Raw genomic sequence first — 27,590 nt, 5'->3', positions numbered from 1 at the left:
TCCATGATGCTCTGTCCATGATGCTCTGTTCATGATGCTCTTTCCATGATGCTCTGTCCATGATTCTCTATCCATGTGGCTCTGTCCATGATGCTCTGTCCATGATGCTCTGTCCATGATTCTCTATCCATGTGGCTCTGTCCATGATGCTCTGTCCATGATGCTCTGTCCATGATTCGCTATCCATGTGGCTCTGTCCATGATGCTCTTTCCATGATGCTCTGTCCATGATGCTCTGTCCATGATTCTCTATCCATGTGGCTTTGTCCATGATGCTCTGTCCATGATGCTCTGTCCATGATGCTCTGTCCATGATGCTCTGTCCATGAGGCTCTATCCATGATGCTCTTTCCATGGTGCTCTGTCCATGATGCTCTATCCATGAGGCTCTGTCCATGATGCTCTGTCCATGATGCTCTGTCCATGATGCTCTGTCCATGAGGCTCTATCCATGATGCTCTTTCCATGGTGCTCTGTCCATGATGCTCTATCCATGAGGCTCTGTCCATGATGCTCTGTCCATGAGGCTCTGTCCATGATGCTCTGTCCATGATGCTCTGTCCATGATGCTCTTTCCATGATGCTCTGTCCATGAATCTCTATCCATGTGGCTCTGTCCATGATGCTCTTTCCATGATGCTCTGTCCATGATGCTCTGTCCATGATTCTCTATCCATGTGGCTCTGTGCATGATGCACTGTATATGTTGCTCTGTCCATGATTCTCTATCCATGTGGCTCTGTCCTTGACGCTCTTTCCATGATGCTCTGTCCATGATGCTCTGTCCATGATTCTCTATCCATGTGGCTCTGTCCATGATGCTCTTTCCATGATGCTCTGTCCATGATGCTCTGTCCATGATGCTCTATCCATGAGGCTCTGTCCATGATGCTCTGTCCATGAGGCTCTGTCCATGATGCTCTGTCCATGATGCTCTGTCCATGATGCTCTTTCCATGATGCTCTGTCCATGATTCTCTATCCATGTGGCTCTGTCCATGATGCTCTTTCCATGATGCTCTGTCCATGATGCTCTGTCCATGATTCTCTATCCATGTGGCTCTGTCCATGATGCTCTGTCCATGATGCTCTGTCCATGATTCTCTATCCATGTGGCTCTGTCCATGATGCTCTTTCCATGATGCTCTGTCCATGATGCTCTGTCCATGATTCTCTATCCATGTGGCTCTGTCCATGATGCTCTTTCCATGATGCTCTTTCCATGATGCTCTGTCCATGATGCTCTGTCCATGATGCTCTGTTCATGATGCTCTTTCCATGATGCTCTGTCCATGATTCTCTATCCATGTGGCTCTGTCCATGATGCTCTGTCCATGATGCTCTGTCCATGATTCTCTATCCATGTGGCTCTGTCCATGATGCTCTGTCCATGATGCTCTGTCCATGATTCTCTATCCATGTGGCTCTGTCCATGATGCTCTTTCCATGATGCTCTGTCCATGATGCTCTGTCCATGATTCTCTATCCATGTGGCTTTGTCCATGATGCTCTGTCCATGATGCTCTGTCCATGATGCTCTGTCCATGACGCTCTGTCCATGAGGCTCTATCCATGATGCTCTTTCCATGGTGCTCTGTCCATGATGCTCTATCCATGAGGCTCTGTCCATGATGCTCTGTCCATGAGGCTCTGTCCATGATGCTCTGTCCATGATGCTCTGTCCATGATGCTCTTTCCATGATGCTCTGTCCATGATCCTCTATCCATGTGGCTCTGTCCATGATGCTCTTTCCATGATGCTCTGTCCATGATGCTCTGTCCATGATTCTCTATCCATGTGGCTCTGTCCATGATGCTCTGTCCATGTTGCTCTGTCCATGATTCTCTATCCATGTGGCTCTGTCCATGACGCTCTTTCCATGATGCTCTGTCCATGATGCTCTGTCCATGATTCTCTATCCATGTGGCTCTGTCCATGATGCTCTTTCCATGATGCTCTGTCCATGATGCTCTGTCCATGATGCTCTGTCCATGATGCTCTATCCATGAGGCTCTGTCCATGATGCTCTGTCCATGAGGCTCTGTCCATGATGCTCTGTCCATGATGCTCTGTCCATGATGCTCTTTCCATGATGCTCTGTCCATGATGCTCTGTCCATGATTCTCTATCCATGTGGCTCTGTCCATGATGCTCTTTCCATGATGCTCTGTCCATGATGCTCTGTCCATGATTCTCTATCCATGTGGCTCTGTCCATGATGCTCTGTCCATGATGCTCTGTCCATGATTCTCTATCCATGTGGCTCTCTCCATGATGCTCTTTCCATGATGCTCTGTCCATGATGCTCTGTCCATGATTCTCTATCCATGTGGCTCTGTCCATGATGCTCTTTCCATGATGCTCTTTCCATGATGCTCTGTCCATGATGCTCTGTCCATGATGCTCTGTCCATGATGCTCTATCCATGATTCTCTATCCATGAGGCTCTGTCCATGATGCTCTGTCCATGAGGCTCTGTCCATGATGCTCTGTCCATGATTCTCTATCCATGTGGCTCTGTCCATGATGCTCTGTCCATGATGCTCTGTCCATGATTCTCTATCCATGTTGCTCTGTCCATGATGCTCTTTCCATGATGCTCTTTCCATGATGCTCTGTCCATGAGGCTCTGTCCATGATTCTCTATCCATGATTCTCTATCCATGAGGCTCTGTCCATGATACTCTGTCCATGATGCTCTGTCCATGAGGCTCTGTCCATGAGGCTCTGTCCATGAGGCTCTGTCCATGCTGCTCTGTCCATGAGGATCTGTCCATGAGGCTCTGTCCATGTTGCTCTGTCCATGAGGCTCTGTCCATGATGCTCTGTCCATGCTGCTCTGTCCATGAGGATCTATCCATGAGGCTCTGTCCTTGGGGCTCTGTCCATGATGCTCTGTCCATGATGCTCTGTCCATGAGGCTCTATCCATGATGCCCTGTCCATGAGGCTCTGTCCATGAGGCTCTGGCCATGATGCTCTATCCATGATGCTCTATCCATGATGCTCTGTCCATGAGGCTCTATCCATGATGCCCTGTCCATGAGGCTCTGTCCATGAGGCTCTGGCCATGATGCTCTGTCCATGAGTCTCTGTCCATGATGCTCTGTACATGAGGCTCTATCCATGCTGCTCTGTCCATGAGGCTCTGTCCATGATGCTCGGTCCATGATGCTCTATCCATGCTGCTCTGTCCATGAGGCTCTGTCCATGATGCTCTGTACATGAGGCTCTATCCAAGAGCTCTGTCCATGATGCTCTGTCCATGAGGCTCTATCCATGATGCTCTGTCCATGCTGCTCTGCCCATGAGGCTCTGTCCATGATGCTTTGTCCATGAGGCTCTGTCCATGATGCTCTGTACATGAGGCGCTATCCATGCTGCTCTGTCCATGAGTCTCTGTCCATGATGCTCTGTACATGAGGCTCTATCCATGCGGCTTTGTCCATGAGGCTCTGTCCATGATGCTCTGTCCATGAGGCTCTGTCCATGAGGCTCTATCCATGCTGCTTTGTCCATGAGGCTCTGTCCATGATGCTCTGTCCATGAGGCTCTATCCATGCTGCTTTGTCCATGATACTATGTCCATGAGGCTCTGTCATTGAGGCTCTCTCCATGATGCTCTGTCCATGAGGCTCTGTCCATGATTCTCTATCCATGTGGCTCTGTCCATGAGGCTCTATCCATGATGCTCTTTCCATGATGCTCAGTCCATGATGCTCTGTCCATGATGCTCTGTCCATGATGCTCTATCCATCATGCTCTTTCCATGATGCTCTGTCCATGATGCTCTGTCCATGATTCTCTATCCATGTGGCTCTTTCCATGATGCTCTATCCATGATGCTCTGTCCATGATGCTCTGTCCATGATTCTCTATCCATGAGGCTCTGTCCATGATGCTCTGTCCATGATGCTCTGTCCATGATTCTCTATCCATGTGGCTCTGTCCATGATGCTCTTTCCATGATGCTCTGTCCATGATGCTCTGTCCATGATTCTCTATCCATGTGGCTTAGTCCATGATGCTCTGTCCATGATGCTCTGTCCATGATGCTCTGTCCATGATGCTCTGTCCATGAGGCTCTATCCATGATGCTCTTTCCATGGTGCTCTGTCCATGATGCTCTATCCATGAGGCTCTGTCCATGATGCTCTGTCCATGAGGCTCTGTCCATGATGCTCTGTCCATGATGCTCTGTCCATGATGCTCTTTCCATGATGCTCTGTCCATGATTCTCTATCCATGTGGCTCTGTCCATGATGCTCTTTTCATGATGCTCTGTCCATGATGCTCTGTCCATGATTCTCTATCCATGTGGCTCTGTCCATGATGCTCTGTCCATGATGCTCTGTCCATGATTCTCTATCCATGTGGCTCTGTCCATGACGCTCTTTCCATGATGCTCTGTCCATGATGCTCTGTCCATGATTCTCTATCCATGTGGCTCTGTCCATGATGCTCTTTCCATGATGCTCTGTCCATGATGCTCTGTCCATGATGCTCTGTCCATGATGCTCTATCCATGAGGCTCTGTCCATGATGCTCTGTCCATGAGGCTCTGTCCATGATGCTCTGTCCATGATGCTCTGTCCATGATGCTCTTTCCATGATGCTGTGTCCTTGATTCTGTATACATGTGGCTCTGTCCATGATGCTCTATCCATTTGGCTCTGTCCATGATGCTCTATCCATGAGGCTCTGTCCATGATGCTCTGTCCATGATGCTCTGTCCATGATGCTCTGTCCATGAGGCTCAATCCATGATGCTCTTTCCATGGTGCTCTGTCCATGATGCTCTATCCATGAGGCTCTGTCCATGATGCTCTGTCCATGAGGCTCTGTCCATGATGCTCTGTCCATGATGCTCTGTCCATGATGCTCTTTCCATGATGCTCTGTCCATGAATCTCTATCCATTTGGCTCTGTCCATGATGCTCTTTCCATGATGCTCTGTCCATGATGCTCTGTCCATGATTCTCTATCCATGTGGCTCTGTCCATGATGCACTGTATATGTTGCTCTGTCCATGATTCTCTATCCATGTGGCTCTGTCCATGACGCTCTTTCCATGATGCTCTGTCCATGATGCTCTGTCCATGATTCTCTATCCATGTGGCTCTGTCCATGATGCTCTTTCCATGATGCTCTGTCCATGATGCTCTGTCCATGATGCTCTGTCCATGATGCTCTATCCATGAGGCTCTGTCCATGATGCTCTGTCCATGAGGCTCTGTCCATGATGCTCTGTCCATGATGCTCTGTCCATGATGCTCTTTCCATGATGCTCTGTCCATGATTCTCTATCCATGTGGCTCTGTCCATGATGCTCTTTCCATGATGCTCTGTCCATGATGCTCTGTCCATGATTCTCTATCCATGTGGCTCTGTCCATGATGCTCTGTCCATGATGCTCTGTCCATGATTCTCTATCCATGTGGCTCTGTCCATGATTCTCTTTCCATGATGCTCTGTCCATGATGCTCTGTCCATGATTCTCTATCCATGTGGCTCTGTCCATGATGCTCTTTCCATGATGCTCTTTCCATGATGCTCTGTCCATGATGCTCTGTCCATGATGCTCTGTTCATGATGCTCTTTCCATGATGCTCTGTCCATGATTCTCTATCCATGTGGCTCTGTCTATGATGCTCTGTCCATGATGCTCTGTCCATGATTCTCTATCCATGTGGCTCTGTCCATGATGCTCTGTCCATGATGCTCTGTCCATGATTCTCTATCCATGTGGCTCTGTCCATGATGCTCTTTCCATGATGCTCTGTCCATGATGCTCTGTCCATGATTCTCTATCCATGTGGCTTTGTCCATGATGCTCTGTCCATGATGCTCTGTCCATGATGCTCTGTCCATGATGCTCTGTCCATGAGGCTCTATCCATGATGCTCTTTCCATGGTGCTCTGTCCATGATGCTCTATCCATGAGGCTCTGTCCATGATGCTCTGTCCATGATGCTCTGTCCATGATGCTCTGTCCATGATTCTCTATCCATGTGGCTCTGTCCATGATGCTCTTTCCATGATGCTCTTTCCATGATGCTCTGTCCATGATGCTCTGTCCATGATGCTCTGTTCATGATGCTCTTTCCATGATGCTCTGTCCATGATTCTCTATCCATGTGGCTCTGTCCATGATGCTCTGTCCATGATGCTCTGTCCATGATTCTCTATCCATGTGGCTCTGTCCATGATGCTCTGTCCATGATGCTCTGTCCATGATTCTCTATCCATGTGGCTCTGTCCATGATGCTCTTTCCATGATGCTCTGTCCATGATGCTCTGTCCATGATTCTCTATCCATGTGGCTTTGTCCATGATGCTCTGTCCATGATGCTCTGTCCATGATGCTCTGTCCATGATGCTCTGTCCATGAGGCTCTATCCATGATGCTCTTTCCATGGTGCTCTGTCCATGATGCTCTATCCATGAGGCTCTGTCCATGATGCTCTGTCCATGATGCTCTGTCCATGATGCTCTGTCCATGAGGCTCTATCCATGATGCTCTTTCCATGGTGCTCTGTCCATGATGCTCTATCCATGAGGCTCTGTCCATGATGCTCTGTCCATGAGGCTCTTTCCATGATGCTCTGTCCATGATGCTCTGTCCATGATGCTCTTTCCATGATGCTCTGTCCATGATTCTCTATCCATGTGGCTCTGTCCATGATGCTCTTTCCATGATGCTCTGTCCATGATGCTCTGTCCATGATTCTCTATCCATGTGGCTCTGTCCATGATGCTCTGTCCATGTTGCTCTGTCCATGATTCTCTATCCATGTGGCTCTGTCCATGACGCTCTTTCCATGATGCTCTGTCCATGATGCTCTGTCCATGATTCTCTATCCATGTGGCTCTGTCCATGATGCTCTTTCCATGATGCTCTGTCCATGATGCTCTGTCCATGATGCTCTGTCCATGATGCTCTATCCATGAGGCTCTGTCCATGATGCTCTGTCCATGAGGCTCTGTCCATGATGCTCTGTCCATGATGCTCTGTCCATGATGCTCTTTCCATGATGCTCTGTCCATGATGCTCTGTCCATGATTCTCTATCCATGTGGCTCTGTCCATGATGCTCTTTCCATGATGCTCTGTCCATGATGCTCTGTCCATGATTCTCTATCCATGTGGCTCTGTCCATGATGCTCTGTCCATGATGCTCTGTCCATGATTCTCTATCCATGTGGCTCTCTCCATGATGCTCTTTCCATGATGCTCTGTCCATGATGCTCTGTCCATGATTCTCTATCCATGTGGCTCTGTCCATGATGCTCTTTCCATGATGCTCTTTCCATGATGCTCTGTCCATGATGCTCTGTCCATGATGCTCTGTCCATGATGCTCTATCCATGATTCTCTATCCATGAGGCTCTGTCCATGATGCTCTGTCCATGAGGCTCTGTCCATGATGCTCTGTCCATGATGCTCTTTCCATGATGCTCTGTCCATGATTCTCTATCCATGTGGCTCTGTCCATGATGCTCTGTCCATGATGCTCTGTCCATGATTCTCTATCCATGTGGCTCTGTCCATGATGCTCTTTCCATGATGCTCTTTCCATGATGCTCTGTCCATGAGGCTCTGTCCATGATTCTCTATCCATGATTCTCTATCCATGAGGCTCTGTCCATGATACTCTGTCCATGATGCTCTGTCCATGAGGCTCTGTCCATGAGGCTCTGTCCATGAGGCTCTGTCCATGCTGCTCTGTCCATGAGGCTCTGTCCATGAGGCTCTGTCCATGTTGCTCTGTCCATGAGGCTCTGTCCATGATGCTCTGTCCATGCTGCTCTGTCCATGAGGATCTATCCATGAGGCTCTGTCCTTGGGGCTCTGTCCGTGATGCTCTGTCCATGATGCTCTGTCCATGAGGCTCTATCCATGATGCCCTGTCCATGAGGCTCTGTCCATGAGGCTCTGGCCATGATGCTCTATCCATGATGCTCTATCCATGATGCTCTGTCCATGAGGCTCTATCCATGATGCCCTGTCCATGAGGCTCTGTCCATGAGGCTCTGGCCATGATGCTCTGTCCATGAGTCTCTGTCCATGATGCTCTGTACATGAGGCTCTATCCATGCTTCTTTGTCCATGAGGCTCTGTCCATGATGCTCGGTCCATGATGCTCTATCCATGCTGCTCTGTCCATGAGGCTCTGTCCATGATGCTCTGTACATGAGGCTCTATCCAAGAGCTCTGTCCATGATGCTCTGTCCATGAGGCTCTATCCATGATGCTCTGTCCATGCTGCTCTGCCCATGAGGCTCTGTCCATGATGCTTTGTCCATGAGGCTCTGTCCATGATGCTCTGTACATGAGGCGCTATCCATGCTGCTCTGTCCATGAGTCTCTGTCCATGATGCTCTGTGCATGAGGCTCTATCCATGCTGCTTTGTCCATGAGGCTCTGTCCATGATGCTCTGTCCATGAGGCTCTGTCCATGAGGCTCTATCCATGCTGCTTTGTCCATGAGGCTCTGTCCATGATGCTCTGTCCATGAGGCTCTATCCATGCTGCTTTGTCCATGAGGCTCTGTCCATGATGCTTTATCCATGAGGCTCTGTCCATGATGCTCTGTCCATGAGGCTCTGTCCATGATGCTCTGTCCATGATACTATGTCCATGAGGCTCTGTCATTGAGGCTCTCTCCATGATGCTCTGTCCATGAGGCTCTGTCCATGATTCTCTATCCATGATGCTCTGTCCATGATGCTCTGTCCATGATGCTCTGTCCATGATGCTCTATCCATCATGCTCTTTCCATGATGCTCTGTCCATGATGCTCTGTCCATGATTCTCTATCCATGTGGCTCTTTCCATGATGCTCTATCCATGATGCTCTGTCCATGATGCTCTGTCCATGCTGCTCTGTCCATGAGGCTCTGTCCATGATGCTCTGTCCATGCTGCTCTGTCCATGAGGATCTATCCATGAGGCTCTGTCCTTGGGGCTCTGTCCGTGATGCTCTGTCCATGATGCTCGGTCCATGATTCTCTATCCATGTGGCTCTTTCCATGATGCTCTATCCATGATGCTCTGTCCATGATGCTCTGTCCATGTTGCTCTGTCCATGAGGCTCTGTCCATGATGCTCTGTCCATGCTGCTCTGTCCATGAGGATCTATCCATGATGCCCTGTCCATGAGGCTCTGTCCATGAGGCTCTGGCCATGATGCTCTATCCATGATGCTCTATCCATGATGCTCTGTCCATGAGGCTCTATCCATGATGCCCTGTCCATGAGGCTCTGTCCATGAGGCTCTGGCCATGATGCTCTATCCATGATGCTCTATCCATGATGCTCTGTCCATGAGGCTCTATCCATGATGCCCTGTCCATGAGGCTCTGTCCATGAGGCTCTGGCCATGATGCTCTGTCCATGAGTCTCTGTCCATGATGCTCTGTACATGAGGCTCTATCCATGCTGCTTTGTCCATGAGGCTCTGTCCATGATGCTCGGTCCATGATGCTCTGTCCATGATGCTCTGTCCATGATGCTCTGTCCATGATGCTCTATCCATCATGCTCTTTCCATGATGCTCTGTCCATGATGCTCTGTCCATGATTCTCTATCCATGTGGCTCTGTCCATGATGCTCTTTCCATGATGCTCTGCCCATGATGCTCTGTCCATGATTCTCTATCCATGTGGCTTTGTCCATGATGCTCTGTCCATGATGCTCTGTCCATGATGCTCTGTCCATGATGCTCTGTCCATGAGGCTCTATCCATGATGCTCTTTCCATGGTGCTCTGTCCATGATGCTCTATCCATGAGGCTCTGTCCATGATGCTCTGTCCATGAGGCTCTGTCCATGATGCTCTGTCCATGATGCTCTGTCCATGATGCTCTTTCCATGATGCTCTGTCCATGATTCTCTATCCATGTGGCTCTGTCCATGATGCTCTTTTCATGATGCTCTGTCCATGATGCTCTGTCCATGATTCTCTATCCATGTGGCTCTGTCCATGATGCTCTGTCCATGATGCTCTGTCCATGATTCTCTATCCATGTGGCTCTGTCCATGACGCTCTTTCCATGATGCTCTGTCCATGATGCTCTGTCCATGATTCTCTATCCATGTGGCTCTGTCCATGATGCTCTTTCCATGATGCTCTGTCCATGATGCTCTGTCCATGATGCTCTGTCCATGATGCTCTATCCATGAGGCTCTGTCCATGATGCTCTGTCCATGAGGCTCTGTCCATGATGCTCTGTCCATGATGCTCTGTCCATGATGCTCTTTCCATGATGCTGTGTCCTTGATTCTCTATACATGTGGCTCTGTCCATGATGCTCTATCCATTTGGCTCTGTCCATGATGCTCTATCCATGAGGCTCTGTCCATGATGCTCTGTCCATGATGCTCTGTCCATGATGCTCTGTCCATGAGGCTCTATCCATGATGCTCTTTCCATGGTGCTCTGTCCATGATGCTCTATCCATGAGGCTCTGTCCATGATGCTCTGTCCATGAGGCTCTGTCCATGATGCTCTGTCCATGATGCTCTGTCCATGATGCTCTTTCCATGATGCTCTGTCCATGAATCTCTATCCATGTGGCTCTGTCCATGATGCTCTTTCCATGATGCTCTGTCCATGATGCTCTGTCCATGATTCTCTATCCATGTGGCTCTGTCCATGATGCACTGTATATGTTGCTATGTCCATGATTCTCTATCCATGTGGCTCTGTCCATGACGCTCTTTCCATGATGCTCTGTCCATGATGCTCTGTCCATGATTCTCTATCCATGTGGCTCTGTCCATGATGCTCTTTCCATGATGCTCTGTCCATGATGCTCTGTCCATGATGCTCTGTCCATGATGCTCTATCCATGAGGCTCTGTCCATGATGCTCTGTCCATGAGGCTCTGTCCATGATGCTCTGTCCATGATGCTCTGTCCATGATGCTCTTTCCATGATGCTCTGTCCATGATTCTCTATCCATGTGGCTCTGTCCATGATGCTCTTTCCATGATGCTCTGTCCATGATGCTCTGTCCATGATTCTCTATCCATGTGGCTCTGTCCATGATGCTCTGTCCATGATGCTCTGTCCATGATTCTCTATCCATGTGGCTCTGTCCATGATGCTCTTTCCATGATGCTCTGTCCATGATGCTCTGTCCATGATTCTCTATCCATGTGGCTCTGTCCATGATGCTCTTTCCATGATGCTCTTTCCATGATGCTCTGTCCATGATGCTCTGTCCATGATGCTCTGTTCATGATGCTCTTTCCATGATGCTCTGTCCATGATTCTCTATCCATGTGGCTCTGTCCATGATGCTCTGTCCATGATGCTCTGTCCATGATTCTCTATCCATGTGGCTCTGTCCATGATGCTCTGTCCATGATGCTCTGTCCATGATTCTCTATCCATGTGGCTCTGTCCATGATGCTCTTTCCATGATGCTCTGTCCATGATGCTCTGTCCATGATTCTCTATCCATGTGGCTTTGTCCATGATGCTCTGTCCATGATGCTCTGTCCATGATGCTCTGTCCATGATGCTCTGTCCATGAGGCTCTATCCATGATGCTCTTTCCATGGTGCTCTGTCCATGATGCTCTATCCATGAGGCTCTGTCCATGATGCTCTGTCCATGATGCTCTGTCCATGATGCTCTGTCCATGAGGCTCTATCCATGATGCTCTTTCCATGGTGCTCTGTCCATGATGCTCTATCCATGAGGCTCTGTCCATGATGCTCTGTCCATGAGGCTCTTTCCATGATGCTCTGTCCATGATGCTCTGTCCATGATGCTCTTTCCATGATGCTCTGTCCATGATTCTCTATCCATGTGGCTCTGTCCATGATGCTCTTTCCATGATGCTCTGTCCATGATGCTCTGTCCATGATTCTCTATCCATGTGGCTCTGTCCATGATGCTCTGTCCATGTTGCTCTGTCCATGATTCTCTATCCATGTGGCTCTGTCCATGACGCTCTTTCCATGATGCTCTGTCCATGATGCTCTGTCCATGATTCTCTATCCATGTGGCTCTGTCCATGATGCTCTTTCCATGATGCTCTGTCCATGATGCTCTGTCCATGATGCTCTGTCCATGATGCTCTTTCCATGGTGCTCTGTCCATGATGCTCTATCCATGATGCTCTGTCCATGAGGCTCTGTCCATGATGCTCTGTCCATGATGCTCTGTCCATGATGCTCTTTCCATGATGCTCTGTCCATGATGCTCTGTCCATGATTCTCTATCCATGTGGCTCTGTCCATGATGCTCTTTCCATGATGCTCTGTCCATGATGCTCTGTCCATGATTCTCTATCCATGTGGCTCTGTCCATGATGCTCTGTCCATGATGCTCTGTCCATGATTCTCTATCCATGTGGCTCTCTCCATGATGCTCTTTCCATGATGCTCTGTCCATGATGCTCTGTCCATGATGCTCTGTCCATGATGCTCTTTCCATGATGCTCTGTCCATGATTCTCTATCCATGTGGCTCTGTCCATGATGCTCTGTCCATGATGCTCTGTCCATGATTCTCTATCCATGTGGCTCTGTCCATGATGCTCTTTCCATGATGCTCTTTCCATGATGCTCTGTCCATGAGGCTCTGTCCATGATTCTCTATCCATGATTCTCTATCCATGAGGCTCTGTCCATGATACTCTGTCCATGATGCTCTGTCCATGAGGCTCTGTCCATGAGGCTCTGTCCATGAGGCTCTGTCCATGCTGCTCTGTCCATGAGGCTCTGTCCATGAGGCTCTGTCCATGTTGCTCTGTCCATGAGGCTCTGTCCATGATGCTCTGTCCATGCTGCTCTGTCCATGAGGATCTATCCATGAGGCTCTGTCCTTGGGGCTCTGTCCGTGATGCTCTGTCCATGATGCTCTGTCCATGAGGCTCTATCCATGATGCCCTGTCCATGAGGCTCTGTCCATGAGGCTCTGGCCATGATGCTCTATCCATGATGCTCTATCCATGATGCTCTGTCCATGAGGCTCTATCCATGATGCCCTGTCCATGAGGCTCTGTCCATGAGGCTCTGGCCATGATGCTCTGTCCATGAGTCTCTGTCCATGATGCTCTGTACATGAGGCTCTATCCATGCTGCTTTGTCCATGAGGCTCTGTCCATGATGCTCGGTCCATGATGCTCTATCCATGCTGCTCTGTCCATGAGGCTCTGTCCATGATGCTCTGTACATGAGGCTCTATCCAAGAGCTCTGTCCATGATGCTCTGTCCATGAGGCTCTATCCATGATGCTCTGTCCATGCTGCTCTGCCCATGAGGCTCTGTCCATGATGCTTTGTCCATGAGGCTCTGTCCATGATGCTCTGTACATGAGGCGCTATCCATGCTGCTCTGTCCATGAGTCTCTGTCCATGATGCTCTGTGCATGAGGCTCTATCCATGCTGCTTTGTCCATGAGGCTCTGTCCATGATGCTCTGTCCATGAGGCTCTGTCCATGAGGCTCTATCCATGCTGCTTTGTCCATGAGGCTCTGTCCATGATGCTTTATCCATGAGGCTCTGTCCATGATGCTCTGTCCATGAGGCTCTCTCCATGATGCTCTGTCCATGAGGCTCTGTCCATGATTCTCTATCCATGATGCTCTGTCCATGATGCTCTGTCCATGATGCTCTGTCCATGATGCTCTATCCATCATGCTCTTTCCATGATGCTCTGTCCATGATGCTCTGTCCATGATTCTCTATCCATGTGGCTCTTTCCATGATGCTCTATCCATGATGCTCTGTCCATGATGCTCTGTCCATGATTCTCTATCCATGAGGCTCTGTCCATGATGCTCTGTCCATGATGCTCTGTCCATGATTCTCTATCCATGTGGCTCTGTCCATGATGCTCTTTCCATGATGCTCTGTCCATGATGCTCTGTCCATGATTCTCTATCCATGTGGCTTTGTCCATGATGCTCTGTCCATGATGCTCTGTCCATGATGCTCTGTCCATGATGCTCTGTCCATTAGGCTCTATCCATGATGCTCTTTCCATGGTGCTCTGTCCATGATGCTCTATCCATGAGGCTCTGTCCATGATGCTCTGTCCAAAAGGCTCTGTCCATGATGCTCTGTCCATGATGCTCTGTCCATGATGCTCTTTCCATGATGCTCTGTCCATGATTCTCTATCCATGTGGCTCTGTCCATGATGCTCTTTCCATGATGCTCTGTCCATGATGCTCTGTCCATGATTCTCTATCCATGTGGCTCTGTCCATGATGCTCTGTCCATGATGCTCTGTCCATGATTCTCTATCCATGTGGCTCTGTCCATGACGCTCTTTCCATGATGCTCTGTCCATGATGCTCTGTCCATGATTCTCTATCCATGTGGCTCTGTCCATGATGCTCTTTCCATGATGCTCTGTCCATGATGCTCTGTCCATGATGCTCTGTCCATGATGCTCTATCCATGAGGCTCTGTCCATGATGCTCTGTCCATGAGGCTCTGTCCATGATGCTCTGTCCATGATGCTCTGTCCATGATGCTCTTTCCATGATGCTGTGTCCTTGATTCTCTATCCATGTGGCTCTGTCCATGATGCTCTGTCCATGATGCTCTGTCCATGATTCTCTATCCATGTGGCTCTTTCCATGATGCTCTTTCCATGATGCTCTTTCCATGATGCTCTGTCCATGAGGCTCTGTCCATGATTCTCTATCCATCATTCTCTATCCATGTGTCTCTATCCATGATGCTCTTTCCATGATGCTCTGTCCATGATGCTCTGTCCATGATGCTCTGTCCATGATTCTCTAACCATGATTCTCTATCCATGTGGCTCTGTCCATGACGCTGTATCCATGATTCTCTATCCATGTGGCTCTGTCCATGATGCTCTGTCCATGATGCTCTGTCCATGATTCTCTATCCATGATTCTCTATCCATGTGGCTCTGTCCATGATGCACTTTCCATGATGCTCTATCCATGAGGCTCTGTCCATGATGCTCTATCCATTTGGCTCTGTCCATGATGCTCTTTCCATGATGCTCTGTCCATGATTCTCTATCCATGATTCTCTATCCATGATGCTCTGTCCATGATGATCTTTCCATGATGCTCTGTCCATGATGCTCTGTCCATGATTCTCTCTCCATGATTCTCTATCCATGATTCTCTATCCATGTGGCTCGGTCCATGATGCTCTTTCCATGATTCTCTTTCCATGATGCTCTGTCCATGATGCTCTGTCCATGATTCTCTATCCATGTGGCTCTGTCCATGATGCTCTGTCCATGATGCTCTGTCCATGATTCTCTATCCATGATTCTCTATCCATGTGGCTCTGTCCATGATGCTCTTTCCATGATGCTCTGTCCATGATTCTCTATCCATGATTCTCTATCCATGTGGCTCTGTCCATGATGCTCTTTCCATGATGCTCTGTCCATAATGCTCTGTCCATGATGCTCTGTCCATGATGCTCTGTCCATGATGCTCTGTCCATGATTCTCTATCCATGTGGCTCTGTCCATGATGCTCTTTCCATGATGCTCTGTCCATGATGCTCTGTCCATGATGCTCAATCCATGAGGCTCTGTCCATGATGCTCTGTCCATGATGCTCTACCATGATGCTCTATCCGTGAGGCTCTGTCCATGATTCTCTGTCCCTGATGCTCTGTCCATGATGCTCTGTCCATGAGGCTCTGTCCATGATGCTCTGTCCATGATGCTCTTTCCATGATGCTCTGTCCATGAGGCTCTATCCATGATGCTCTTTCCATGGTGCTCTGTCCATGATGCTCTATCCATGAGGCTCTGTCCATGATGCTCTGTCCATGATGCTCTGTCCATGATGCTCTGTCCATGAGGCTCTGTCCATGATGCTCTGTCCATGATGCTCTGTACATGAGGCTCTATCCAAGAGCTCTGTCCATGATGCTCTGTCCATGATGCTCTGTCCATGATGCTCTTTCCATGATGCTCTGTCCCTGATGCTCTATCCATGAGGCTCTGTCCATGATGCTCTACCATGATGCTCTATCCATGATGCTCTGTCCATGATGCTCTGTCCATGATGCTCTGTCCATGAGGCTCTGTCCATGATGCTCTGTCCATGATGCTCTGTCCATGATGCTCTTTCCATGATGCTCTGTCCATGATGCTCTATCCATGAGGCTCTGTCCATGATGCTCTGTCCATGATGCTCTACCATGATGCTCTATCCATGAGGCTCTGTCCATGATGCTCTGTCCATGATGCTCTGTCCATGATGCTCTACCATGATGCTCTATCCATGAGGCTCTGTCCATGATGCTCTGTCCATGATGCTCTGTCCATGATGCTCTACCATGATGCTCTATCCATGAGGCTCTGTCCATGAGGCTCTGTCCATGATGCTCTGTCCATGATGCTCTGTCCATGATGCTCTGTCCATGAGGCTCTATCCATGATGCTCTTTCCTTGATGCTCTCTCCATGAGGCTCTGTCCATGATGCTCTGTCCATGATGCTCTACCATGATGCTCTGTCCATGATGCTCTGTCCATGATGGTCTACCATGATGCTCTATCCATGAGGCTCTGTCCATGTGGCTCTGTCCATGATGCTCTGTCCATGATGCTCTACCATGATGCTCTATCCATGATGCTCTGTCCATGATGCTCTGTCCATGATGCTCTACCATGATGCTCTATCCATGAGGCTCTGTCCATGAGGCTCTGTCCATGATGCTCTGTCCATGATGCTCTACCATGATGCTCTATCCATGATGCTCTGTCCATGAGGCTCTGTCCATGAGGCTCTGTCCATGATGCTCTGTCCATGATGCTCTACCATGATGCTCTGTCCATGAGGCTCTGTCCATGAGGCTCTGTCCATGATGCTCTGTCCATGATGCTCTGTCCATGAGGCTCTGTCCATGAATCTCTGTCCATGATGCTCTGTCCATGATGCTCTATCCATGAGGCTCTGTCCATGATGCTCTGTCCATGATGCTCTACCATGATGCTCTATCCATGAGGCTCTGTCCATCAAGCTCTGCCCATGATGCTCTGTCCATGAGGCTTTGTCCATGATGCTCTATCCATGAGGCTCTGTCCATGATGCTCTATCCATGAGGCTCTGTCCATGATGATCTGTCCATGATGCTCTGTCCATGATGCTCTGTCCATGAGGCTCTATCCATGAGGCTCTGTCCATGATGCTCTGTCCATGATGCTCTGTCCATGATGCTCTGTCCATGAGGCTATATCCATGAGGCTCTGTCCATGATTCTCTGTCCATGATGCTCTGTCCATGATGCTCTATCCATGAGGCTCTGTCCATGATGCTCTGTCCATTATGCTCTGTCCATGATGCTCTATCCATGAGGCTCTGTCCATGATGCTCTGTCCATGATGCTCTGTCCATGATGCTCTGTCCATGAGGCTCTGTCCATGATGCTCTGTCCATGATGCTCTGTCCATGAGGCTCTATCCATGAGGCTCTGTCCATGATGCTCTGTCCATGATGCTCTGTCCATGAGGCTCTATCCATGATGCTCTTTCCATGGTGCTCTATCCATGAGGCTCTGTCGATGATGCTCTGTCCATGATGCTCTGTCCATGATGCTCTGTCCTTGAGGCTCTATCCATGAGGCTCTGTCCATGATGCTCTGTCCATGATGCTCTGTCCATGATGCTCTGTCCATGAGGCTCTATCCATGAGGCTCTGTCCATGATGCTCTGTCCATGATGCTCTGTCCATGAGGCTCTATCCATGATGCTCTTTCCATGGTGCTCTATCCATGAGGCTCTTTCCATGATGCTCTGTCCATGAGGCTCTATCCATGAGGCTCTGTCCATGATGCTCTGTCCATGATGCTCTGTCCATGAGGCTCTATCCATGATGCTCTTTCCATGGTGCTCTATCCATGAGGCTCTGTCCATGATGCTCTGTCCATGAGGCTCTGTCCATGATGCTCTGTCCATGATCCTCGCTCTGTCCATGATGCTCTATCCATGAGGCTCTGTCCTTGATGCTCTGTCCATGATGCTCTGTCCATGATGCTCCATCCATGAGGCTCTGTCCATGATGCTCTGTCCATGATGCTCTGTCCATGATGCTCTGTCCATGAGACTCTGTCCATGATGCTCTGTCCATGATTCTCTATTCATGAGGCTCTGTCCATGAGGCTCTGTCCATGATGCTCTGTCCATGACGCTCTTTCCATGATGCTCTGTCCATGATGCTCTGTCCATGAGGCTCTGTCCATGATGCTCTGTCCATGAGGCTCTATCCATGATGCTCTTTCCATGATGCTCTGTCCATGATGCTCTGTCCATGATTTTCTATCCATGAGGCTCTGTCCATGATGCTCTATCCATGATGCTCTGTCCATGAGGCTCTGTCCATGAGGCTCTGTCCATGATGCTCTGTCCATGAGGCTCTATCCATGATGCTCTGTCCATGAGGCTCTGTCCATGATGCTCTGTCCATGATGCTCTGTCCATGATGCTCTATCCATGAGGCTCTATCCATGATGCTCTTTCCATGATGCTCTGTCCATGATGCTCTGTCCATGATTCTCTATCCATGAGGCTCTGTCCATGATGCTCTGTCCATGATGCTCTGTCCATGATGCTCTGTCCATGATGCTCTATCCATGATGCTCTATCCATGATGCTCTGTCCATGATGCTCTGTCTATGAGGCTCTATCCATGATGCTCTGTCCATGATGCTCTGTCCATGATTCTCTATCCATGATGCTCTGTCCATGATGCTCTGTCCATGATGCTCTGTCCATGAGGCTCTGTCCATGAGGCTCTGTCCATGATGCTCTGTCCATGATGCTCTTTCCATGATGCTCTGTCCATGATGCTCTTTCCATGATTCTCTATCCATGAGGCTCTGTCCATGATGCTCTATCCATGATGCTCTGTCCACGAGGCTCTATCCATGATGCTCTTTCCATGGTGCTCTTTCCATGATGCTCTGTCCATGATGCTCTGTCCATGAGGCTCTATCCATGATGCTCTTTCCATGATGCTCTGTCCATGATGCTCTATCCATGAGGCTCTGTCCATGATGCTCTGTCCATGATGCTCTACCATGATGCTCTATCCATGAGGCTCTGTCCATGATGCTCTGTCCATGATGCTCTGTCCATGATGCTCTGTCCATGAGGCTCTGTCCATGATGCTCTGTCCATGATGCTCTTTCCATGATGCTCTGTCCATGATGCTCTATCCATGAGGCTCTGTCCATGATGCTCTGTCCATGATGCTCTACCATGATGCTCTATCCATGAGGCTCTGTCCATGATGCTCTGTCCATGATGCTCTGTCCATGATGCTCTACCATGATGCTCTATCCATGAGGCTCTGTCCATGATGCTCTGTCCATGATGCTCTGTCCATGATGCTCTACCATGATGCTCTATCCATGAGGCTCTGTCCATGAGGCTCTGTCCATGAGGCTCTGTCCATGATGCTCTGTCCATGATGCTCTGTCCATGATGCTCTGTCCATGAGGCTCTATCCATGATGCTCTTTCCATGATGCTCTATCCATGAGGCTCTGTCCATGTGGCTCTGTCCATGATGCTCTGTCCATGATGCTCTACCATGATGCTCTATCCATGATGCTCTGTCCATGATGCTCTGTCCATGATGCTCTACCATGATGCTCTGTCCATGATGCTTTACCATGATGCTCTATCCATGAGGCTCTGTCCATGAGGCTCTGTCCATGATGCTCTGTCCATGATGCTCTGTCCATGATGCTCTGTCCATAAGGCTCTGTCCATGAATCTCTGTCCATGATGCTCTGTCCATGATGCTCTATCCATGAGGCTCTGTCCATGATGCTCTGTCCATGATGCTCTACCATGATGCTCTATCCATGAGGCTCTGTCCATGAGGCTCTGTCCATGATGCTCTGTCCATGATGCTCTGTCCATGATGCTCTGTCCATGAGGCTCTGTCCATGATGCTCTGTCCATGATGCTCTGTCCATGATGCTCTACCATGATGCTCTGTCCATGAGGCTCTGTCCATGATGCTCTGTCCATGATGCTCTGTCCATGATGCTCTGTCCATGAGGCTCTGTCCATGAATCTCTGTCCATGATGCTCTGTCCATGATGCTCTATCCATGAGGCTCTGTCCATGATGCTCTGTCCATGATGCTCTACCATGATGCTCTATCCATTAGGCTCTGTCCATGAGGCTCTGTCCATGATGCTCTGTCCATGATGCTCTGTCCATGATGCTCTGTCCATGAGGCTCTGTCCATGATGCTCTGTCCATGATGCTCTGTCCATGATGCTCTATCCATGAGGCTCTGTCCATGATGCTCTATCCATGAGGCTCTGTCCATGATGATCTGTCCATGATGCTCTGTCCATTATGCTCTGTCCATGAGGCTCTATCCATGAGGCTCTGTCCATGATGCTCTGTCCATGATGCTCTGTCCATGATGCTCTGTCCATGAGGCTCTATCCATGAGGCTCTGTCCATGAGGCTCTGTCCATGATTCTCTATCCATCATTCTCTATCCATGTGGCTCTGTCCATGATGCTCTTTCCATGATGCTCTGTCCATGATGCTCTGTCCATGATGCTCTGTCCATGATTCTCTAACCATGATTCTCTATCCATGTGGCTCTGTCCATGACGCTGTATCCATGATTCTCTATCCATGTGGCTCTGTCCATGATGCTCTGTCCATGATGCTCTGTCCATGATGCTCTGTCCATGAGGCTCTGTCCATGATGCTCTGTCCATGATGCTCTGTCCATGAGGCACTATCCATGAGGCTCTGTCCATGATGCTCTGTCCATGATGCTCTGTCCATGAGGCTCTATCCATGATGCTCTTTCCATGGTGCTCTATCCATGAGGCTCTGTCCATGATGCTCTGTCCATGATGCTCTGTCCATGATGCTCTGTCCATGAGGCTCTATCCATGAGGCTCTGTCCATGATGCTCTGTCCATGATGCTCTGTCCATGATGCTCTGTCCATGAGTCTCTATCCATGAGGCTCTGTCCATGATGCTCTGTCCATGATGCTCTGTCCATGAGGCTCTATCCATGATGCTCTTTCCATGGTGCTCTATCCATGAGGCTCTGTCCATGATGCTCTGTCCATGAGGCTCTGTCCATGATGCTCTGTCCATGATGCTCGCTCTGTCCATGATGCTCTATCCATGAGGCTCTGTCCATGATGCTCTGTCCATGATGCTCTGTCCATGATGCTCTATCCATGAGGCTCTGTCCATGATGCTCTGTCCATGATGCTCTGTCCATGATGTTCTGTCCATGAGGCTCTGTCCATGATGCTCTGTCCATGATTCTCTATTCATGAGGCTCTGTCCATGAGGCTCTGTCCATGATGCTCTGTCCATGATGCTCTTTCCATGATGCTCTGTCCATGATGCTCTGTCCATGAGGCTCTGTCCATGATGCTCTGTCCATGAGGCTCTATCCATGATGCTCTTTCCATGATGCTCTGTCCATGAGGCTCTGTCCATGATTCTCTATCCATGTGGCTCTGTCCATGATGCTCTTTCCATGATGCTCTGTCCATGAGGCTCTGTCCATGATTTTCTATCCATGTGGCTCTGTCCATGATGCTCTATCCATGATGCTCTGTCCATGATGCTCTGTCCATGAGGCTCTATCCATGATGCTCTGTCCATGAGGCTCTGTCCATGATGCTCTGTCCATGATGCTCTGTCCATGATGCTCTATCCATGAGGCTCTATCCATGATGCTCTGTCCATGAGGCTCTGTCCATGATGCTCTGTCCATGAGGCTCTATCCATGATGCTCTGTCCATGAGGCTCTGTCCATGATGCTCTGTCCATGATGCTCTGTCCATGATGCTCTATCCATGAGGCTCTATCCATGATGCTCTGTCCATGATGCTCTGTCCATGATTCTCTATCCATGAGGCTCTGTCCATGATGCTCTGTCCATGATGCTCTGTCCATGATGCTCTGATCATGATGCTCTATCCATGATGCTCTATCTATGATGCTCTGTCCATGATGCTCTGTCCATGAGGCTCTATCCATGATGCTCTGTCCATGATGCTCTGTCCATGATTCTCTATCCATGATGCTCTGTCCATGATGCTCTGTCCATGATGCTCTGTCCATGAGGCTCTGTCCATGAGGCTCTGTCCGTGATGCTCTGTCCATGATGCTCTTTCCATGATGCTCTGTCCATGATGCTCTTTCCATGATTCTCTATCCATGAGGCTCTGTCCATGATGCTCTATCCATGATGCTCTGTCCACGAGGCTCTATCCATGATGCTCTTTCCATGGTGCTCTTTCCATGATGCTCTGTCCATGATGCTCTGTCCATGAGGCTCTATCCATGATGCTCTTTCCATGAGGCTCTGTCCATGATGCTCTGTCCATTCCAGGAGCTCAGTTTGAGTTTTAAATGAGTGCTGACTCTGAATGATCTCTCAGTGCGGCTCATTTTCAACATTTCAAAATGCAAAGCTTTCAGTGCAGCAGTACTGTAGCCTTAGCAACAGAACTCTAAAATTTACCGATTGGATTGGACCTCTCATGTTTCGTGACCAGTTTTTGAGTGAGATTTGACTGAAAGATTGAGTCCATGTTGTAATAAAGGGGGAGGAATGCTTTCAATTCCTCGTAAGCTATTTGTCGTATGTGTCTGATTCTTGTTTCACTAATCTAATAACAATCTAATTAACACGCTCCCTGGCAGAGGCATTAGAGGGCAAGATAGCTACGGAGATACGGTTGGGGAAGATCACTTGATGCATCATCAGATCAAATCTTTTTTCCTCATCTCATCATTTACCCTCCTTGTCTGCTCATCTTTTTGGACCCTTTTATTGCAAATCTCAATTCAAAATTTATCCCAATATTCACTCTTAAGGGCTACATATTAAATAGACTTCTTCTAGACTGGTCTCAATCCACCATTGTCAGCTTTTGAATGGTAATTATGACAGACCTCTCTAAAAGGTTGGCCTCTGTTCCGTGACTAGACAATGCTCCCCTCAGACAATACTTCTCCAATTTTAAGCTTTAATGTATTGTGAATGACACCACTGCACTTCAAATGCTTGATAAATTATCTTCCTCCCTGTATAAACTAAAAACGTACTAAGCTAGCCAAACAATGGTATGTTGAAGCAAATTGCTTCAGTGAGTGAATAATGTGAAGGACTGTTGTTAGTAGGAAAGGATTTTGTAAACCGACAGTACTCCATTTTCACATTGACAATTTCACCACTGTAACATAAAGTGAACTCGAGGAGTTCCATTAATACAGTTATCTGTAGGATCTCGACTTCTTCAGAGGAGTTAATACCAGACTTCATGCTATTACATAGAAACCTGAGTGAAAATGTGATACATTGAGATGAAATGGGGCATAAAAACCAGATCTGCATTGACATTAAGGTCCTCATAATGGAAATCTAATAATGTGTGAAGTGGAGTACTTTCTATTGCAAAGAAGTGAAAGAATGAAAGGCAGTTCGTCTACTTGAGACTTAATGGAACATTAGATAAAGCTGTTTTATTCTTTTAGGATAAATGAGGCTTCAATTAGATCAGTATTTATATCTGTCTCAAGAGATCACTCTTTCTCTTTCCCTTTTGTTTTACCCAGGAACTGAAGCAAAATAAATTTGAGAAACAGTTTTACAAATCCTGCAAGGGTCAATTTTAGTTGGACTATAGGATTATATATATATATTATATATGATGTACACGGTACTTCAGAAACAGAAAAAAAATGAACCAGTAATGGGCTTGTGACTACAATAAATTTTTTTAACTTGTTTGATACTGACAAGATTGCAGATAAATTAAGTGATATCTGTTAATGTAACTCACTAATGACTGGGTTTAATCACACTTTTTTTTATATTCATTCATGGGATGTGGGTGTTGCTGGCTCGGCCAGCATTTACTGCCCATCCTTAATTGCCCTTGAGAAGGTGGTGGTGAGCCGCCTTCTTGAACCGCTGCAGTCCATGTGGGGTAGGTACACCCACAGTGCTGTTAGGAAGGGAGTTCCAGGATTTTGACCCAGCGACAGTGGGTTCCAAGTCAGGATAGTGTGTGACTTGGAGGCGAGCATGTGGTGGTGTTCCCATGCATCTGCTGCCCTTCTCCTTTTAGGTGGTAGAGCTCATGGGTTTAGAAGTGCTTTCTAAGGAGCCTTGGTGCATTACTGCAGTGAATCTTGTAGATGGCACACATTGCTGCCACTGTGCGTTGGTGGTGAAGGGAGTGAATGTTTGTGAATGGGGTGCAAATCAAGCAGGCTGCTTTGTCCTGGATGGTGTCGAGCTTCTTGAGTGTTGTTGGAGCTGCACCCATCCAGGCAAGTGGAGAGTATTCCATCACACTCCTGATTTGTGCCTTGTAGATGGTGGACAGGCTTTGGGGGAGTCAGGAGGTGAGTTACTCGCCACAGGATTCCTAGCCTCTGACCTGCTCTTGTAGCCACGGTATTTATATGGCTACTCCAGTTCAGTTTCTGGTCAATGGTAGCCCCTAGGATGTTGATAGTGGGGGATTCAGCGATGGTAATGCCATTGAATGTCAAGGGGAGATGGTTAGATTCTCTTTTGTTGGAGATGGTCATTGCCTGGCACTTGAGTGGCGCAAATGTTACTTGCCACTTATCAGCCCAAGCCTGGCTATTGTCCAGGTCTTGCTGCATTTCTACACGGACTGCTTCAGTATTTGAGGAGTCGCGAATGGTGCTGAACATTGTGCAATCATCAGCGAACATCCCCACTTCTGACCTTATGATTGAAGGAAGGTCATTGATGAAGCAGCTGAAGATGGTTGGGCCTAGGACACTACCCTGAGGAACTCCTGCAGTGATGTCCTGGAGCTGAGGTGATTGACCTCCAACAACTACAACCATCTTCCTTTGTACTAGGTATGACTCTAACAAGCAGAGAGTTTTCTTCCGATTCCCATTGACCTCAGTTTTGCTCGGTAGCAATGTTATTACACATAGGTTTCTTCCCATCTCTGCTGAAAGCAGCAATTTCACGTGATGAGTTCTCATGATCAGTCGGTGACCAGGAACTGTCTCTCTCTCCAAGACGCTGCCAGACCAACTGAGTATTTCCAACATTTTCTGGTTTTATTTCAGATTGCGAGCAACCACAGCATTTTGCTTTTATTTTGACTTCATGCCATGGCTTGGCTCCCGTGCAGGAATATAACTGGAGGCAAAAGCAATGAAATAGAATGTAGAATGAATGATTAACACTTGAAAAAAAAACACATCTACGTCAACTCCATTCTACGGCCAGCATTTTATACATCCCCTGGAAGCAGGCTGGGAGGTGAGGGGCGTAAAATTGAGTGGGAGGCAGGGAGTGCCGTTCCTGTCACCTACCCACCCCCACGCCTATTTTACCAGCAGTCGGGGAGGTGACAAACAGCCTGCCCAACCCAAGCCAATTGAGACCACAAGTGGCCAGTTAATTGCCACTTAAGGGCCTCTTCCCGCTGCCGCTGGTATATTGTCAGCAGTGGACGGGCACTGCAGCACCAGAGCAGGCCGCCCAGTAATACCTAGCGGCCTCCTTCTGGGATGGGGCCGGGGACTCTCCTGATTGGGCATTCTGTGTCCCATGCAGGGATCCCCAGCAACACCTGTCACCTCCACTAAAACTACACCCCCTGCCCTGCATTCCAAACCCCCCCCCTGCTTGCACAGGCCCAACTAATTTGCCCCCAGTGAGGCCCAGCCCCACTCACCGGTTTCAGACTCCTCTCACTGGGTGCAGCCCCAGCAGTGGCCAACCCTCCCGTTGGAGCTGCTGGGACTGAGGAGCTAATGACCCTCTGATTGGCCGGCAGCTCCTGGAGCCAGGACTTCCTGCCTCAGAGGAGTGGAAGTCCCAACTGAGGCCAATTAAGGGCCTGGGCCACGCAAAATCATGGCGTGGTTTCCAGGCCCATTGGAGGCAGGCTCTGCCCCAACTTTTCAGGCAGTGGGTGAGGCCATTCCAGCCACATAAAATTCTGGCCAATGTCTCACTTGGTAGTTCAGTTCCAATATATACAGCATGCATTGTTAAGCAATATACAGCTCCAGAAGATTCAGTCCCAAGACTGTGGTCAGTTAAAAGTTAGCTTCCCCTGTCAGTATCCAGTGAATCCTGCCAGAAAGTGCATGTCTGGATGTAGACTAGGGATGCTTCTCCCACAGATGAACTTTCATTCCAGCTGCAATGCTGCTCGGAAGGGCATGCTTAACATTAGAGTTATGTTACTGGACTAGTAATCCAGAGGCTGGAACTAATAATCCCGAGATATGAGTTCAAATCCCGCAACAGCAGCTGGGAAATTTAAACTCAATTCATGAAGTAAATCTGGAATGGAAAGCTGGTGTCACTAATGATGATCATGAAACTACTGGATTGTTGTAAATGTTCACTAATGCCCTGTAAGGAAGGCAATCTGCTGTCTTTCACCAATCTGGCCTACATGTGACTCCAGACCCACAGCAATGTGATTGACCCTTAACTGCCCTCTGAAATGGCCTAGCAAGCCACTCAGTTGTATTGAAGAGCACACTATCCTGACTTGGAACTATATCACCGTTCCTTCACTGCCGCTGGGTCAAAATCCTGGAACTCCTTCCTAACAGCACTGTGGGTGTACCTACCCCACACGGACTGCAGTGGTTCAAGAAGGCAGCTCACCACCACCTTCTCAAGGGCAATAGATGCTGGTCTTGCCAGTGGTGCCCACACCCTGTGAATGAATTTTTAAAAAAAACTTGTTTGAATGGGTTATGCCCAAGGAACTACCTTGGTGTTGACTCATTGATGTTTAGGGGAGAGAGGAGGATGGAGGAAGTCTTATTTAAAGTTCTTAATTGCTATTCCCACCTGCACATAGGGATTCACCGTTGAGCTGGTGGACGGGGGTGTAAGAGATGGTTACTGCAGTCTGGCACAGATGGAATGTTGCAGACTGTCTTGAAGGTGAAAATATCAGGTGGCGTGTATAACAGGCGTCCCATTCGATATCGCTCGCTGTGTCCTGCCAAAGAATTTCTACCCCGTGGTATATGGCATCACCCTGCATTATCATCTCACGCCTGGCTATATTTGGGCAGTGATGTAGGGAGTGGGGGAGGGATAATTTTAAGCTAATGTGGCCGGGGGAAAACTGATGAGAATTGCATCAGCTGCACAACTACATCCAATTTCTCCTTTTGTTGAAATCAATGGAAAGTGAAATCAAACAGGCTGCTAAACATATCCTAGTGGGTTCCTGCCAGCTGGTTAGTTTAAAATGATACCCCAGTGTCTGATGAAGACTCGAACCAACAGCAGCAACCTTTAATTTATTCTTTTCATGGGATGTGGGCATCACTGGCAAGGTCACAATTGTTGCCCATCCCTAATTGCCCTTGAGAACTGAGTGGTTTGCTAGGCCATTTCAGAGTCAACCACATTGTTGTGGATCTGGAGTCACATGTCGGCCAGACCAGGTAAGGACAGCAGATTTCCTTCCCTTAAAGCCATTAGTGAACCAGATGGGTTTTTACAACAATTGATGATGGTTTCATGGCACCATTACTGAGACGAACTTTCAATTCCAGATTTTTAACTAATTAATTG

Source organism: Heterodontus francisci, chromosome 12 (genome assembly GCF_036365525.1).
Source record: "Heterodontus francisci isolate sHetFra1 chromosome 12, sHetFra1.hap1, whole genome shotgun sequence".
In the NCBI taxonomy this organism is placed as follows: domain Eukaryota; kingdom Metazoa; phylum Chordata; class Chondrichthyes; order Heterodontiformes; family Heterodontidae; genus Heterodontus; species Heterodontus francisci.
The sequence above is the reverse complement of the archived record's forward strand: the minus strand, read 5'-3'. Positions refer to the sequence as shown.